The sequence below is a fragment of the Microcaecilia unicolor genome, unplaced genomic scaffold, assembly GCF_901765095.1.
Source record: "Microcaecilia unicolor unplaced genomic scaffold, aMicUni1.1, whole genome shotgun sequence".
Taxonomy (NCBI): Eukaryota; Metazoa; Chordata; class Amphibia; order Gymnophiona; family Siphonopidae; genus Microcaecilia; species Microcaecilia unicolor.
In genome coordinates, this window is record NW_021962881.1 from 145199 (window position 1) to 158353 (window position 13155).

Below are 13155 nucleotides of genomic sequence, written 5' to 3' on the forward strand. Positions count from 1 at the left end.
CGTGGTGACAGTGGTCCCAGCTGCCTTGAGATCATTGACAAGTTCCCCCCTTGTAGTTGTAGGCTGATTTCTAACCTTCCTCATGATCAAGGATACCCCACGAGGTGAGATTTTGCGTGGAGCCCCAGATCTTTGTCGATTGACAGTCATTTTGTACTTCTTCCATTTTCTTACTATGGCACCAACAGTTGTCTCCTTCTCGCCCAGCGTCTTACTGATGGTTTTGTAGCCCATTCCAGCCTTGTGCAGGTGTATGATCTTGTCCCTGACATCCTTAGACAGCTCCTTGCTCTTGGCCATTTTGTAGAGGTTAGAGTCTGACTGATTCACTGAGTCTGTGGACAGGTGTCTTTCATACAGGTGACCATTGCCGACAGCTGTCTGTCATGCAGGTAACGAGTTGATTTGGAGCATCTACCTGGTCTGTAGGGGCCAGATCTCTTACTGGTTGGTGGGGGATCAAATACTTATTTCCCTCTGCAGAATGCAAATAAATTCATATACTTTCCACAATGTGATTTTCCGGATTTAATTTGTGATGTGCTATCTCTCACTGTTAACAATAACCTACCCTTCAATTATGGGCTGCTCATGTCTTTGTCAGTGGGCAAACTTACAAAATCAGCAAGGGATCAAATACTTATTTCCACCACTGTAGCTATCCCTGTTTATCAATTTGGGTAGTTTCAAGTTTAAAATGAATTAATTCCACACCTGGATGTGAAAGCCAGGCCCGGAAGTTCTGCTTTAATCCCTGGGGAAGGTGGAAGTGAGCTCAGATGCAGAACTGAGAATTTTGCACACCCTCCAAAGCTCTAAACGGTTCAGACGGTACAAAAGAAAAGCTGAAGGGCTGACTATTTGATCATGGTGTAGTTTCAAATCATTTTCCTATTATTTAGTTTCACAAACAGAAATGCAGAAGTTCTTAGGTAGCACATTTCAGATAACAACGTTAAGTCTCCTGGGTTGTGTTGCTGACTAGAACATGGGGGAGGGCAAGATATAAAAGAATGAAGAAAAAAGTACAGACGTGAGGAAGGCAGGACAGAAAGTGGAGGAGAAAAGGCAAGAACAGGGATGTTGAAAAACAGGGAAAAAGAAGAGAGGTGACAGCAAGCATTAAGGAGGAAAATGATGGACTGGTGGAACAGGAAGGATGAGCAGAGATAAAAGGGGAAGGAGGGTGGAGAAGTGAGATGAAGGAAATGGGTGAGGGATGTGTGACAGGGGCATGACAAGTGCAGTAAGGGAGAGGTGGGGAGGGTGCTGAAGAAGGAGGATTGTGAATGAAGAGGAAAGAAGTGTAAGAGAATGAAAAAAAAAAAAGGAAAAAAAGAAATCAGACATAGAATGAAATAAGCAGAAGAAAGATGACGAGAAAGAAGAACAATCTAGTGGAAAGTCTGAGAGAAAAGAACTGTTAACAGAAGAGGAAAATTGGAAAGTAAGGAGCAGGGCCAGTCCTAGGGTTTCTGGCACCCTCCTGCAGCCTATTAGTCGGCGCCCCTACCCATCCAGGGGCGGGATCACTATGGCTCCACCCCTACAGTAGTCACACCCCTTTTACTAGCCATGGCATCATTGAAAATATTACACCTGTCTTCCCTTCCCTTCCCTCCCCTCCATCTATGTCCAACAATTCTCTCCCTGCCCTCCCCTCCATCCACCCTTGTCAGCAACTCCCCTGCCCTCCATCCATCTGTCCATCCATATCCAGCAATTCTCCTCTTTCTCCCCTGCCCTCCCCTCCATGTCCAGCAATTTCTCCTCTCTCCCTGGGCCCTGTCCTCCCATCCATGTCCATCCTTGTCCATCGATGCTCCTCTCTCCCCTTCCCTCCTCAATCCATCCATATCCAGCAATTCTCCTCCCTCCCCTCTATGTCTAGCAATTTCTCCTGTCTCTCTGGGCCCTGTGCTCCCATCCATGTCCATCGATGCTCCTCTCTCCCCTTCCCTCCTCCATCCATCTCCACCAATTCTCCTCCCTCCACTCCCCTCCATGTCCAGCAATTTCTCCTGTCTCCCTGGGCCCTGCCCTCTCATCCATGTCCATCGATCAATGCTCCTCTCTCCCCTGCCCTCCCGCTCCCATGTCCACCTGCCTGCCCTCTTCTCTGGTTTAAATCTTGTGTTTAAATTCACCTCCGACGTCGCAGCAGCTGTGCAGCGTCAGTGAAAGCGCTGCTGCCGACGTCTCCCAGCCTTCCCTTTGCTCGTTCGTTCCCTCAGTGTCCCGCCTTCTTCTGACTTCATTTCCTTGCAAGGGCGGGACACTGAGAAGGGAACGAACGAGCGAAGGGAAAGCTAGAGACATCGGGCAGCAGCGCTTTCACTGATGCTGCGCAGCTGCTGCGACGTCGGAGGTAAATTTAAATATAAGATTTAAATGCCCTAGGGCGGCGCGGTACCAGAGCAGGAAACCGAAGGCAGGACTGCTGTCGGGGTCCGAGAGCTGAGGTAAGCGACGAAGGTCAACATGGCGCGGCGGAGCCCTCCAGAGGTCGGCGCCCTCCTGCCATGCTTACCTCGCTTACTGGGTTGGACCGGCCCTGGTAAGGAGGAGGGGACATAAATAAAGAAAAGCTAGAGAAATGGAAACTGAAACCCTACATAAGAGAATAAAGAAATCAAGACAGAAACTGAAGAAGGATTGAGAAAGAGAAATAAAGGAAGAAAAACAATTTTAATGGAAAACTCTGCAGATAGTTGCCTTTTGAAGATTCGCATAAAGGTCTGTGGATAGAAAGTGCAAAGGTGAATGTTGGGAGCAGCTGAAAGGGAGAGAGACTGGTAGAGAGTAGCTGGGCAGAAGAGAGAAAAGGCCTGGGACAGGGAGAGAGAGTGTGCGTGAGAGTAGTGAGCTGGCAATTTTGGAAGAGACAAGTGAGGAGAGAGTGTGATAAAGGCTGAGGAAGAGGGAACTGAGGGGGAGAGAGTGTGCGTGAGGAGTGGCTTGACCTGGGGAAGGCCTGATGGGGCCAGGATGGGGGGTCCCAAACATCTTTGTGAACAGCTGCCCTATTGCATCCCTGTAGGCAGAGACATAGCCCTGGGAGGGGCTCGAGGACCTGGGCCCTTCTGTCTTCAGCTCATTCCCCCTCCCCCACATACTACTACTAAACATTTCTATAGCGCTACTAGACTTACGCAGCGCTGTACAAATTAACATGAAAAGACAGTCCCTGCTCAACAGAGCTTACAATCTAAATTGGACAGATGAACAGACAGCTAGGGGTGGGGAAATTGCAGTGGTAGGGGTGATAAGTGAGGGTGTTGAGTAAGAGAGTCATGGTTAGGAGTCGAAAGCAGTAGCAAAGAGGTGGGTTTTAAGCCTAGACTTGAAGACGGCCAGAGACTGAGCTTGACGCAGGGGCGTAGCCACGGGTGGGCCTGGATGGGCCCAGGCCCAGCCATTTTCCCTCCAGGCCCGCCCAATCAACGTCTGCCCTGCCCCCGCCCCCGCCTGCACTTGCCTACCAGCTCCGTCAACGGACGGAGAGACGACACTTTTCTGCCACCCGGCATCCAGCCTTCAAAAAGAAAAGTGAAGAAGCGCCTCACGTCTGCTCTGCACTGCGCTCGTCGCGTCGGCCCTTCAATCACTGTGTCCCGCCCTCTGATGTAACTTCCTATTTCCTCGAGGGCGGGACACAGTGATTGAAGGGCCGACGCGACAAACGCAGTGCAGAGCAGACGCGAGGTGCTTCTTCACTTTTCGTTTTGAAGACTGGGTGCCGGGTGGCAGAAGAGGGTCATCTCTCCGTCGACGGAGCAGGTACATTTGCTTACTATTTATAAGAGAACTCCTTGTATTTTGTATGATTTGCTGATTGGGTATCTCTCCCTCTAGTTACTATCAAGTTGTATGGCAGCCATATCAATTTTAAATAGTGCCATTTTGGGGCTAGTGTGTGTTTGCATATGCAAATACTTGTCTAGTGATATGCATATAATATACAGATATCTTATGGGGTTTTAAAATATGGATTCAGGTTTGTGCAGTTGTTTTTAGCTGGCTATTTAGCCACTCACCAGATTTATGAATATAGACTGAGCTGTTTTTATGACCCCTGATATAGTCAATACGCCAACACATAGCCTTATATACTCCATTTGCTAATAAGCGGATCAATATTTAATGGCAGCAGTGAACCCCCATTTCTTAAAATGCTGACTGTAGCATTTTGAAAAAATACATATGTTGAATGTCACATTCAGGGCAATCCCAAGAAACACTACTCACTCCTAGTGCCCACCCATATTAGCTCTGGGCCCGCCCAAAATGTCAGGTCTGGCTACGCCACTGGCTTGACGTACTGGCTCAGGGAGTCTATTCCATATCTAGCAAAACCAGGTTAATTGCAGCAGTAGCAAAACCTGCAGGAAGACCAGTAGCAATAACAATCAGCAATCATGGGGCAGAAAAAAGAAATGAAAGAAAAACAGGGAAGAATGGAAGAAGACAGAGGAGAAATTGCAAATGAACAGCAGACTCTGGAATGAAAGAGGAGGAGAAAGAAGAAAAGAGAGAATGAAACTAAAGTACTTGGAAAAATAAAATGCCCAGCTCAGTGCAAGCAGATATGTAGGTCTGTTTCTATTTCTCCAGTGTTGCACTGCATGCACAGTCTAACCATGAGCCAACTTTTCAAAATTTGATTGAGGGCGCTAAACCCAATGGAAATTACCCTTCCCTGGACACAGTCAAGGAGTTTATTCGTTATTGGGGCTGTCATTTTGTAGGGTTTTGTGTTACTTTGCAGTGTCTGGCAGTGGAATGAGGTGACAGCACTAATGTAATGTTTTTGGATTTTGGGTTGCTCTCTGCCTGAACATTCTGAAAGAGGAAACTGATGGTTGCTTTAGTACATGATTAATTAGCTCTGATGCTTCTATAATGAGTTCTTTGCTTTCTATGTAACCTTGTTCTTGCATATTTATAAACCAAAATATGTTCCTATTGTAAGTCGCTCAGATATTGCTTGATGAGCGAGGTATAAGCCCTTATTAAACTTGGAAACTTAGAACAGAATTAAGAGGTAGGTATCAGTTTCATTAAATTGTTTCTATATGTACTTGGACTTCAGTGTTGGTAAATGTTTGACACATTAAGTTTAAGCTTTGCAAAATACAGAAACAGTACTGTGAAAAAAGTACAAACTGGTAATTTTTCAATTATTGGTTTTCTCATGGAACCTGCAGTAATTCCAGCAAGAAGTGAAGTTTAGGGAAAGTGTTATACATGATGCTTGACAGCTGATGCAGACATTTTTAGGTACACACACATTATTTGTCATTAAGAATATAAGAGTCTGACTCATACCTGTGGGGACTAATTCCTGCCCCACCCCCACATTAAACTTAGGCCACTCCAAAAAAATCAATTGTGGCTACAACAGTACATGTAGGAAGGGCTCACTTTGCATTGTTTTGTTAAGACCTGGCTGTTTACTCAGGTTTTTAATGAGTAACTTTATTATATTTTATATTATATACATCACCTTGACTGAATCTCTTCATAAAGTTGGTTAATAAATCGCAATAAATAAATAAATAAAATATTTAAAAGTAGCTCTGACCTACTGAAAATTCAGAGGGTGCTTGGACACTTCCCTTTCCTACCATATTCTTCCCACTTACCAACCCAACCCCAGAACCAACCCCCCTCTCATTCATAATTCCACCTCTCTCTTCCTCTTTGTGACCTTATGCCAGAATGTTCAATTTTTTTTTTCAAACCTAGTCCTGACACTGTTTCCGAAACTCACTTCCTACTTCAGAAACCACAGGCCAAGTCCTCCACCACAATGGGGGGGGGGGGGGGGGGGGGGGGGGGGGGGAGGGGGGGGCTTGGATGGGTGTGCAAAGGTGTTTTTTCACATTTTCTATTTTATTTATTTACTAGTAAAAAAAGGCCCGTTTCTGAGACCAATGAAACGGGCGCTAGCAAGGTTTTCATCGTAGTGTGTATGTTTGAGTGTGTGTGAGAGTGAATGTGTGACATAGAGTGAGAGGGGGGTGTGTGTGTGTGTGTGAGAGAAAGAATGAGAGTGTGCGGCAGGGGCCCCCGCTCCGTCTCCCGCCCTTTTTCCCCTCCCCTTCCTTCCCCTCCCCTTTTTCCTCCCCTCCCCCCTCCCAACTTCAGGGTCGTGGGCCCCCCTCCCTCCGCCTTTCAGGGTTGTGGCCCTCCCTCCCACTGTCACGTTCAAGCTGGCTCCCTCCCTCCCACGTTCAGGCAGGCTGGCTGGCTCCCTCCCCCCACATTCTGGTTGGCTCACTCCCTCCCTCCCACATTCAGGCTGGCTTGCTCCCTCACTTCCTCCCAAGTGTCAGTGTTCCGTTGTGACACGAGGGCGGGGCGATGGTAGTCCTCCGTTTGTTGCAGGTCGTTCGCATTCTCAATGTGTTTGCCATCAAAGATTGGGTGGGCGATGCGATTCGTTGAGTGTAAGTGCTCCGCCCTCTACGTCATCACGTTGTGACGTGAGGGCGAGGCATACACTCATGGAGCAGCATCGATCTACACCACTTCATTTTTAGAACGCCCAGGCGGTGGATAACAAATATAAAGTTGTATAGTGATCGTATGAGGTATAAGTGGAGGGCTGGAATGGATGAAGATTGCGTGTTATCCTGTTCGATCATAGTCATGCTGTGTTGGTAGGTGAAGAGGGTTATCACAGCTCCTTCTGTGCACTCTAGTTTGGTCCAGTAGATACTGATTTTTGAAACCACTACAAACAATAATAACCCAAGGGGTAGGAGAATTTAACTGTAGAACATACACACCTTAAGCAAATATTCTCAGACAGGGAGAGTCTATAGACCTGCAAAATTCTTCATCATTGTCAGAAAAACCCTCCTATTTTTAATTTGAAAATTGTCTAGTGTCAAAAACAAAAACTGCAGTTCTGCATCTGCAATTGTGCACTGTCTGAAGAGGGCAAGACTCTTTTTAGAGCCAAGTAAAAAAATTTTGTTGTTAATAGTAGACACTTTTCCAAATTTATAATAGGAGTTTTTTTATTGCCGATGATGAAGAATTTTACAGCTCTATAGACTCTGCTGGCTGGAGCTTTATGAGACTTTTTCCTCCTATTATTCCCTAGTCATATGCCTTCCATCGTTTAAGAATTTTTGTTTATCATATTGAATTTTGGACAGTGGCACAGGTTCCAGCCTAGTGCAGCATCCCGAGCCATACTGGGAATCCACCAAAGGCAGCCAGGCAGCCAGGCAAAACCAGCCCATCATTGCACTTTAAGACACAAAGATAAAACACTAGCCCTTGGCCTGTAGTATTTTGGATGTGTGAAATCGGTACATACTAGGCCATTTTTTTTTTACCATGGCTGGGAAGAAAGGCTTTTTTTTTTTAATGGCCGTGTGCTAAAATGAAAAGTAGCCCGCAGCTATTTACTGCCACCCATTGACCTAGTGGTAAGGGCTCACATGCTAATGTGCCACACTGCTGATTACTGCCTGGAACGCCCCCGCAGTAGAAATTAGAAGAATATTTTCTACCGTGGGAAACAACACACGCCAACTTCGAAATTACCACTGGGTGCCCGTGCTACCCGGGCAGTAGCGTCAATTTGGCGCTCATTAGCCCTTCAGCAGCTTAGTAAAAGGGCCCCTTAGTTAAACAATAATAATTGGAATTAATTGGCACCAATTTGGAATGGCATACACATCTGTCCTAGGTGCTATTCTATAACGTTTGCGCCTGGGGTCCTTTTACTAAGGTGCACTGAAAAGTGGCCTGCACTGGTATAGACGCGTGTACTGGACATGCACAGGTTCATTTTTCAGCGCACCTACAAAAAAGGCCTTTGGGGGGGAGGCGGTAAAATGAAAATTGGCATGCACCCATTTTGGGCCCGAGACCTTACCGCCACCCATTGAGTTAGCAGTAAGGTCTCATGTGTTAACCAGGCAGTAATCATCAGCATGCATACAATGCTGATTACCACCCAGTTAGTGCTATGCGCCGGAAAATTTCCGGCGCACCTACTGGACGCACATACAAAATGAAATTACCACCCAGTCCATGCAGTCGCCAGCTGGTAGTTCCAAATTGGCGCACATTGAGCATGCGTAGGCGCCTACATGGCTTAGTAAAAGGGCCCCCCTAACTTTTCTGGTGTGCTTCTCAAACAGGGTATGGCCAAGGGAGGAGTATGGGCAGATCAGGAACCATTCCTAAAAGTTACGCATAATGGTATAGAAAACTATGATGTGCACACTCAACGCCTGAAAATTAGGCAATCAACATTTATACCAGGTTTTGGCATTTGTTTGTTTTATACATTTTGAGTACAGGTGCTGTGTATTTTAATTGAGGTTTATGTATTGGAGTTGCTGTATTAGGGCTTTGTCAAGGAGCACTCTTCAAACTGATGAAATACTCATTTTCCCCAAAGTCATGAAACACCAGTATGTGTTTTTTGTAAACCGCTTAGGAGTTAGGCAATTTATACATGTTTAAAATAAATAAAATAATATGCGTAAATACTGGCACCCAAAGTTAGACCCAGACTTAGCTCTGAGCACTGTTCCATAATGGGTGCTTATCCTGGAGTGCTTAACACTTATATTTTGTGCCGGCACTGACTTTTCAGCACCATTTATAGAATTTCCCCGTACATGCATACTTCAATCAGTAATGACAGTCATTACTCAACCAAGGTTAACATTGCTACAATGAAATCAAGCGTGTTTCTTCAAACAGAGAGCCTGAGCGATTCAGAACAGTTTCAAGGACTGTTTTTCTCCTTTCCTTCCACTAGCAATTGTGGCAGCCAGTTCAGCTAGAAGCATGCCGAAGGTCGACCTTGGTGTGTATAGCATAGTAATATCACTATTCCTCAATACTCTCTAAGTCGGTATTTCTCAACCCAGTTCTCAGGTCCCATCCAGTTAGGTTTTTCAGGATATCCATAATGAATATACATGAGATTTGCATACCAAGAGAGCAGAGCATGAAAACCCAACCAGCTGCATGTACCCCAAGAACTGGGTACGTGTTGCAGTATCTAGCACCCCTGTTTACTAAGCCACGCAGCAAAGCCGACACAGCCCATTCAAAATGAATTAGCACGTGGCTTAGTACATGGGGGGTGGGGGTAAGTTTGTCCCTATACACTTTATGAAGAAGACCACTGACTAGTTTAGTAGTTGCTCTCTGGCCTGACTCCATCCTATTTTTAAAACATCTTTGAGGGTGTGGTCTCCAGAATTCTACACTGTACTCTAAATAGGGTCTCCCAGAAAGACAGAGGCCTATCACCTTGTTTTTCCTGCTGGCCATTCCTCTTTACATAAGAACATAAGTATTGCCACACTGGGACAGACCGAAAGTCCATCAAGCCTAGCATTCTGTTTCCAACGGTGGCCAATCCAGGTTACAAGTAGCTGGCAAGATCCCAAAACAGTACAATACATTGTATGCTGCTTATGCTTATCTCAGAAATAAACAGTGAATTTTCCCCAAGTTTATTTTATAACTCTATTTTAATAATGGATTATGGACTTTTCTTTTAGGAAGTTATCCAAACCTTTTTGAAACCCAGCTAAGCTAACTGGCAATAAATTACAGAGTTTAATTACATGTTGAGTGAAGAAATATTTTCTCTGATTTGTTTTAAATTTACTACGTTGTAGCTTTATTGTGTGCTCCCTAGTCCTAGTATTTTTGGAAAGAGTAAACAAGCGACTCACGTCTACCCATTTCACTTCACTCATTATTTTATAGATCTCTATCACATCTCCCCTCAGCCATTTTTTCTCCAAGCTGAAGAGCCCTAGCTGCTTTAGCTTTTTCTCATAGGGAAGTGTCTATAATTTTTAGGTATAATGTTCTAGTTCAGGTATGCTGCACCATTTCCCATCTCCCATCTTTCTTTACTATCAGCCGCATGAAGGAATTGCTGGCTGGTCACAAACTCTGATGGGACCTCCTGTTGCAAGGGCAACTCAGCTACCTGGTCTAACTTGTTACAAATGTAATTTACTGAGAAGAGGTGTGGCAAGGACACCAATTGCAAGCCTCCAGCACATATGAAAGACCCAATTACAAGGCTCCAGCACCTATGTAGCACTTATGATTGGTCCAGGGTAGAGGAGAGGTGGATGCTCACCACAGCCTATAAAACCACACTGCAAAGAAACTCTGCAAAACTAGCCATGCTTGGCCTATTTTTCCCCAAAGGAGGTGCTCTCCACCCTTTGTAAAAACTAATTCTTTACAGCTAAGAATCTTTTTCATTCATTCTTTCTGTTTGTTCTGTGACCTTTGTATAAGGAATAAACTTTCCTGTCTCCTTTTTCTCTTCTTTATATAATTAGTCTGATTACTTACAATTATCAGAGGCTCTCATGTTAGATTTTGTAAGTTTGTTACAACTGGCAATTGATATTTGATGCTGTGCTGGTGAGTAAGAATAAAAGACTTTTTTTTTCTCTAATTCCTGTCATATTTTTCTGTAATATTTTATAATGTTTAGAGAATAGCAAACCAAATGCACAGCCTAGTACAAAATTGCACACAATATCCGAGGTGCAGTCGCACCATGGAGCAATACAAAGGAATTATAACATCCTTATTTTTGTTTTCCATTCCTTTCCTAATAATACCTAACATTATTTGCTTTCTTAGCCGCCACCGCACACTGAGTAGAGGGTTTCAATGTATCATCAACAATGACACCTAGATCCTTTTCCTGGTCGGTGACTCCTACTGTGGAGCCTTGCCTCATGTAGCTATAATTCAGGTTCCTCTTTCCCACATGCATCACCTTGCACTTGCTCACATTAAACTTCATCTGCCATTTGGATGCCCAGTCTTGTAAGGTCCTCTTCTAATTTTTCACAATCCTCTTGCAATTTAATAACTTTGTGTCATCGGCAAATTTAAATACCTCACTAGTTACTCCCATCTCTAGATTATTTATAAATATATTAAAAGCAGCAGTCCCAGCATGGACCGCTGGGGAACCCCATTATCTACCCTTCTCCATTGAGAATACTGACCATTTAACCCTACTCTGTTTTCTATCTTTTAACCAGTTTTTAATACACAATAGAACACTACCTCCTATCCCATGATTCTCCAATTTCCTGGAGTTTTTCATGAGGTACTTTGTCAAATGCCTTTTGAAAATCCAGATACACAATATCGACCGGCTCGCTTTTGTCCACCCCTTCAAAGATAAGTAATAGATTGGTGAGGCACGATGTCCCTTCACTAAATCCATGTTGGCTCTGTCTCATTAATCCATGCTTTTGAATATGTACTGTAATTTTGTTCTTTATAATAGTATCTACCATTTTGCCTGGTACTGATGTGAGTATATAAATTCCCAGATCACCTCTGGAATCTTTTTTAAAAATTGGCATTATATTGGCTACCCTCCAATCTTCCAATACCGTGCTTGATTTTAAAGATAAATTACATATTACTAACAATAGCTCTACAAGTTCATTTTTTTTAAAATTCTATTAGTACTCTGGGATGAATACCATCCAGTCCAGATGATTTGCTACTCTTCAGTTTGTTAAATTGCACCATTACATCTTCCAGGTTTACAGAGATTTCAGTTTCTCTGAGTTGTCAGTTTTGAATACTATTTCTGGCACTGGTATCTTTCCCAAATCTTCCTCGGTGAAGACAGAAGCAAAGAATTCATTTAATCTCTCCGCTATGGCTGTCTCCCCTGAGTGCCCCATTATACCTCTCAGTCATCTAGCAGTCCAACTGATTCTTTTGCTGGCTTCTTGCTTTTAATATACCTAAAAAAAATATTTACTATGTGTTTTTGCCTCCAACACAATCTTTTTTTTCAAAGTCCCTCTTTGCCTTCCTTATCAGCATTTTGCATTAGACTTACCATTCATTATACTATTTCTTATTATTTTCACTCAGATCCTTCTTCCATTTTCTGAATGATTTTCTTTTAGCTCATAGCTTCCTTCATCTCAATTTTGAACCATGCTATTGTTTGGTCTTCCTTCCTCCTTTTTTAATACATGGAATACATTTGGCCTGGGATTCCAGGATGGTATTTTTGAACAGTATCACACCCAAACATCCTTCTGGCTTTTCCCATCATCTTTTCAATCAGTTTGGGTACCTTAAGATCATCATTTGATCACATTTTCCCTCCCCAATCCTACTCTTTTTTTTTTTTTTTTGTTTTCATGCACAAAAATATTTTACGCTCTAAGATTCTGCTTCCATTAGTTTTTGATGCAATATGGGTTTTTTTTTCATGATTAAAATTTTTGGGTTAACTTTGCTGTGCTCTCTGCCTCCCTTCCCCAGCTCCCACAGGTCCAACATCATGGCACATACCAATTTCTGCCTTCCTGTGATTCAATTTCCAGTTACTGTAAGAGCTAGGGCACAGCTGCAAGGCAGCCATGGGGATCAACAAAGGAAGGCAGCAGTAATGATGGGTGAGGAGGGGCACTGGTACATAGCTGCAGGGGCATTTTGGCAACCCCTAGCTCTGTCCCTGCTCCAGCCTTGCCCCCACGCTAATTAGCTGATGATGTGTTAAGTGAAATATTGGTACAACACCAAGCCAGTTAAGTCAAGATTAATTGTAATTAAATCTCATGATTAAAATTGTTCAAGTTTATAATCACCCAACAGCCTAATAAAAGGAAAGTAAAACAAAAAAACAAAACACTACATGCTAGTGCTACAGCCATTATCACCATTAAAAAGAAATCTGTGGAGGAGTGGCCTAGTGGTTAGGGTGGTGGACTTTGGTCCTGAGGAACTGAGTTCGATTCCCACTTCAGGCACAGGCAGCTTAACCCTCCATTGCCCCATGTAAGCCGCATTGAGCCTGCCATGAGTGGGAAAGCGCGGGGTACAAATGTAACAAAAATAAAAAATAATCACATGACTTTACACAGTGATTCAGACGAGTCCTCAAGACACCCCAGTCAAGGTTTTCAGGATATCCACAATGAACATGCATAAGATAAGATTCACACCCCATGGCAGGCAGTGCGTGCAAAAATGTGTGATACATATGTTTCTGGCCACAGGATGGGGTTGAAAACATTTCTCAAGGCTAGGTGTACGCTTAAAATAAATTTAATAGATTTTTTTTAAATTTAGTTTTTACCTATAGGAAAG